Genomic DNA, 6,099 nt, shown 5'->3' on the forward strand with positions numbered 1-6,099 from the left:
TGATCACGCTGAAGCAAGGTAAGGAAGAAGTGGTAGATGGACTATTTGCAATTGGAGAAGCTGCGTGTGTCTCTGTGCACGGTGCAAATCGACTTGGCTCTAACTCGCTTCTTGATCTTGTGGTTTTTGGTAGAGCTGCAGCGCTCAGAGCAAAAGAGAAGCTAAAATCCGGTACACCACATAAAAAATTGCATTCAGACTGCACAGACTGGATAGTAGATAGGTTTAATAAAATGCGATTTGCCTCCGGTGGGCTAAAAGTAGCAAAAATACGCAGCGAAATGCAGAACACTATGCAAAAGTACGCATCAGTGTTCCGTGTTGCTGAAGTTTTAGAAGAAGGCAAAAAAGCTATAAAAAAGGTAGCAAAAATGATGCCTGATATTTCACTTGAGGATCACAGTATGATGTGGAATAGTGATTTAGTTGAAGCACTGGAGCTTGCTAACATGATCCCACAAGCGGTTATTACCATGGAATGCGCAGCTAATCGCGAGGAAAGCAGAGGTGCCCATGCTCGTGAAGACTTTCCTGAACGTGATGACAAAAACTGGATGAAGCACACTATAGCGTGGCTTGAAGAAAAGAAAGGGCAAATTAACGTAAAAATTGATTATAAAAAAGTGGCTGAAAAAACTCTGAGCGGTGAGATTGATTTCATAGCGCCAGAGAAGAGGGTTTACTAGTTACACTATCCCTACACAATTTTTCAACGAGTTCATATATTGATATGGCACTCATTTTAGTGTCTGGAGGACTCTCAGTATGCTCTGATTGATTTGGTGATTTTTGCACCTCTTGCTCTTCTAAATCGTTGGACTTATTTTCTATATCTTTAACAGAGTTATTGCATTGTGTATCATTTTTTGGTGCGTTATCTTGAAGTGTAAGTTGCTTTTCTTCAGTAAACTTTCCTTTAATTTTTCCAAATCCTTCATAAATATTTTCTAAATTCAAGTAAATAAGATAACAAACTCCAATAACTGCTATAATAGATGAGGCAGTTGCAATTGTAATAATTCCTTGAGAAGCACTGAATATTGCTGCACAGGCTAAAGCAGCAAATACAAGCGTTGTCACTGCTTTACAAGCAACATTATTGATGTACTTCACAATATCGCGTGCTTTTAACTTCCTGCCAAAGTTGCACTTCAGTTCAGTTCTCATATCATCTGGAATAAGCGCTCTACCCATTGATTTCTCTATTCCTTTTATAGTTTTATAATACTCTTTGCTCCATAATCTTTCGGGTAGTATTAACTGCTTTGGATCAACACCATTTTGCAATAATTTTACACAGAACTTGATCGTGTTATCACGGCTCTTAGGATTGACCAAATTATGTTTATCTTTTGTCGTCTTAGTAATTAACGCTACTTGTAGTGGTGTTCGTTCTTTTTCGTTAGTGGCGTTTGCAGCTTTACTAAATTTCTCTTTTTCCACCGAATTTAAAATCAACTCTAAACATGTAACTTTTTGTTCTCCTTTTAGTAAAGCAATGTGGTGCAGAGCATTTTTTTCATCTTTATCTTGCACAGTAATATCTGCACCATTTTTTAGCAATAGTTCTAGGGTTTCATACCTTTTAGTTTTTTCAAATTTCTTAAGTGATCGGTTCTCACTCTTCTCTTGTATGCGCTGGAGTATCTGATGGAGCGGTGTTTGCCCTTCCTTGTTAGTAGTATTTACAGCATCATCTTTATTTGAAATCAACTCTAAACATGTAACTTTTTGTTCTCCTTTTAGTAAAGCAATATAGTGCAGAGCATTTTTTCCATCTTTATCTTGCACAGTAATATCTGCACCGTTTTGTAGAAATAACTCTAAGGTTTTATACCTGCCAGTATCCTTAAATTCTTTTTTTACTACATTTTTTATTTTATTTTTCAATGAAGGTTCTTTACTCTTTTCTTGTATGCGCTGGAGTACCTGATGGAGCGGTGTTTGCTCTTTCCCGTTAACAGCATTTATAGCCTTACTAAATTCATCCTTACCTAAAGTCAACTTCAAACATGCAACTTTTTGTTCTCCTTTTAGTAAAGCAATATAGTGCAGAGCATTTTTTCCATCTTTATCTTGCACAGTAATATCTGCACCATTTTTTAGCAATAGTTTTAGGGTTTCATACCTTTTAGTTTTTTCAAATTTCTTAAGTGATCGGTTCTCACTCTTCTCTTGTATGCGCTGGAGTATCTGATGGAGCGGTGTTTGCCCTTCTTTTTTATCATTTACAGCTTTTATAAATTGTTCTTTTTGGCCTGTTTCTAGCAATATATTGAGAAGTTTAAGTTTTTGTTTTGTTTCAGGTTTAACAATCAAGTGTAAAGCATTGTTACCATCTGTGTCTTTAAGGCTAATATCCGCACCTTTTTCCAATAGTTCTTTAAAAAGTTTTTTATCACTATTTTTAATTACTGGATGTAATAGATAATTATCATTACTATCTGGAGTATTTATGGTATGTGGTATAATTTCTTTAATTTTTGCTTCTGTATTGATTCTTATTTCTGGCTTTAATTTAGATTTCTTTCCTTGCTCTGCTAATTTTTCTAAGAAATTACGGTAGTATGTCTTTTGCTCCTCTTTTAAGTTTTGTAATTCTTCTGTAGATAATTCTAAATTATCAGAGCTGGCCCCATGCTCTAACAATTTTGTAAGAAACTTAAGTGTGTTATCGTTACTTCGAATTGTATTAGACTCATGTTTTTCTTTTGTTACCTTGTTAATTAGTGCTACCTGAAAAGGGGTCTGATTTTCACTATTAATGAGTTGTGCTAGATCTTCCTTGGTGACCGTTTTTATTAGGGTACCCAGAAACTTGCATTTCTGTTTCTTTTCCAACGACGCAATGAAGTGTAAAATATTATTTCCTTTCTCATCTTTTATGCTGCTAATATCCGTACAATCTTTTAGATATTTTCTAAATTTCCTGTTATTTCCATTTTTGATCGCTTTTAGTAATAGAGCGTCGTTGTCCGTTGTTCCATTTACTTCATGATCATCTCCAACATCACTGCCGTAGCCACTCTCTGTTTCGCTGTCCCTACGGTTGTGGGTAAAACAATATCTGCTATTGTCAGTAATTTTAGAAATTACTTGCTTTTTTGTTTCATTTGATATTTTTTTCGATCGTTCTATTGCTTTATCTAGCACTGGAAGGAAGCATTGGACATAATACCTATAATATTTTTCTTGTTCTCTAAGTGATTCTTCTAATTTAGTTAATACTTCAGGACTAGCATCTTTTTCAAATAACCTTTTACACTTCTTGAGGGTTCCATCTTGACCTCTTGGTTTTTCACGCTTGTGTTCTTCTTTTTTTACCTTTCTCTCTATAATGCCATACAATTGCTCGTCTTTTCTATCCTGCTCTTGCTTTTTATTTTTATCTATGCATTCACCTAATTTATCTGCATTAGTAGTTAGTGCAGTTATATCTATACCCATACTAAAACCTCAATATTAAAAGCTATTTAAGTTGTCAGCACTAAACTAACAACCAAGAAGTTTGACTTTTAAATTGAGCTAAACGTTGTATATGTATAGGTGGAAAGGCAGAAAACTAGTTTCTATTAGAAAATCTGTTATCATAGTCAAATCCTCACTTGAACAGTTGCTACTATTTTAACCATTTAATCTTAAAAAATAATAAATATAGCTAAACTGCGAAACGTGCTACTGGCTAAAATAGGATAAGAAACTATAGCTGCAAATATCCAAATTGATGTTTTTATCAGTCTTCCAGACTTGGTTTTTCTTTTAGTTTTTTAAGTCTTTCTTTATTTAGTATGGAGCTTATCTCTTCTACACTTTTATCAATATCATCATTGATTATTACATAATCATATTTATCACGTTTGCTTATCTCTTTTTGAGCTTCGGCTAATCTGCGCTCTATTTCGCTTGCATCATCACTATTACGCTTTTGCAAACGCAACCTAAGCTCTTCCATTGAAGGGGGAAGTATAAAAACACTTACAACTTTTTTTCTCATGAGCTTGAATAAGTGAAATGCTCCTTGCCAGTCTATGCTGAGTAAAACGCTTATTCCATTGCTTAAGTTTTGCTCTATAAAATTTCTTGGTATACCATAAAAATTCTCAAAAACTTTGGCGTATTCAAGCATTTGGCCAGCTTTGCATAACTCGTGAAATTTTTCTTCGGTAACGAAAAAATAGTCTTTTCCATTTATTTCGCCGGGGCGAGGCTTGCGCGTAGTCATAGAAACAGACCTAACTAAATTAGTTGATCGCTCAAGTAATTTTGCTGATATAGTAGTTTTTCCAGCTCCAGAAGGGGAGGATAGAACCAATAATACGCCCTCACTTTTTACGGTCATTTTTCTTTGCATTTTTTAACATGGTGCTTTTTGGATCAGAGTTTAAAAAGCTAGAACCTTCTAAATTAGAATTTGATAAGTTGGTGCCAATGAGAGAAGAGTTATCAAAGACAGTATAGCGCAAATCGGTCTTTTCAAAATTTGCCTTATTCAAATTAACGTTTACAAACTTTGCTCTACTCAATGTTGAATTAGAAAAATCGGCATTTTCTAAATTCATATCCTTAAATTCAAAGTAAGAATAATTTACATTAAATTTTTCACCCTGTGATATTTTCTCTTGCAAATCTTTAATCGAAGTTATAGCATTTTCTGAACCTGTGAGTTTCTCCTGCCCTTGATTGTCAATCAAAATTGAATTATCAAATTTGCAACCTGTTAAGTGAGCATCAACAACTGAACTTTTATATATGCTTGAAGAGAGAAAAGACATATCACTAATTGTTGAATTACTCAAATTGCTAAGAAAAAAACTAGTTTTCCTAAAGGCATTAGCGTGAAGCAAAGAAGATCTGAAATCGCTTTCAATAAAATTTGAATTAGTTACTTTTAAATTGGACCAACTCGAATTATCAGCTAATAAATTAAAGAATGTTGAATTTTCTATTTCACTGGAATCAATATTATGGCGAGAAAGCGTACTGTTATAAACTTGAGAGTCTTGGATTTTTATCTTATACATTGAAGTTGTAGAAAGGTCTGAATCTTCTATCTTTGCAGAGGTAAATAGTGAATGGTCAAAAAATGAGCCATTCATGTTAGAATTTGCAACTTTAGTATTATGAAACTTTCCGTGACGAATGTCAGCATTAGAGACATTAACTTGATGCAGTTCACTAAAACTAAAATCAATATTGGATAAATCAGCATCATGAAGATTTGCTTCAGAAACATATGCATGTTTTATCTTGGAACCATTTAGTATAGATTGAACAAAACTTGAATTATCGTCATTCACATAGGAAATTTGTGTGTTGCTTAAATTAGTTTCGTCGAAGTTACTGTCAATTATGATAGAAGAATTAAGGCAGGCATCGGAAAGATTGCTACCTGTAAAGTCTGATTCTTTTAACTCTGCACCATATATGTTAGCATTTTTTAATGAAGAAAATTGTATCTTTAATTTATATGCATCCACTCCAAAGAAACTTGCATTATTAAGGTTGTTTTTCTGCATAACAGTATCGTTTATTTCACTATCACTAAAATTTACGTGGCTAACATTCGAGTTTGATAAGTTGGAGAAATTCATTTTCACATTCGAGAAATTAGTATGCAAACCAATTACGTTGTGCATACTTACTTTTTTGAGATCGGAACTGATAAAATCAGCATAACTAACATTAGACTGATCAAATACGATATCTGTTAAGTTTGCAGAAACAAATTTTGTAAAACTCAAATTTGTACCTTTTATTTTAATGCCATGTAAATTAGCATTGGAAAAATTAGCACCACGTAAATCAACATCAATGAAAGACACATCGGATAAATCGGTGTTAGAAAAATCGGCACCAATCAGACTTACTCCATCAAAAACAGATTTACTTAGGTACAGTTGGTTAAAATTAGCTCCATTTAAGTTAGAACCAAAACCTTTCTTAAAATCTTCTGGCACGCCCTCTTTGTGGCACTGCACCAAAAATTCAGCAAAGTCTTTTTTACTGTAAGATACGTATTTTACATCATGCAGAGCGTTTAAAAAATCACTAATCTGATTTTTTTCATCATTTGTTTCGTTTCCATAACATAAATGACCA

The sequence above is a fragment of the Drosophila ananassae genome, assembly GCF_017639315.1.
Source record: "Drosophila ananassae strain 14024-0371.13 chromosome 4 unlocalized genomic scaffold, ASM1763931v2 tig00000066, whole genome shotgun sequence".
Lineage (NCBI taxonomy): Eukaryota > Metazoa > Arthropoda > Insecta > Diptera > Drosophilidae > Drosophila > Drosophila ananassae.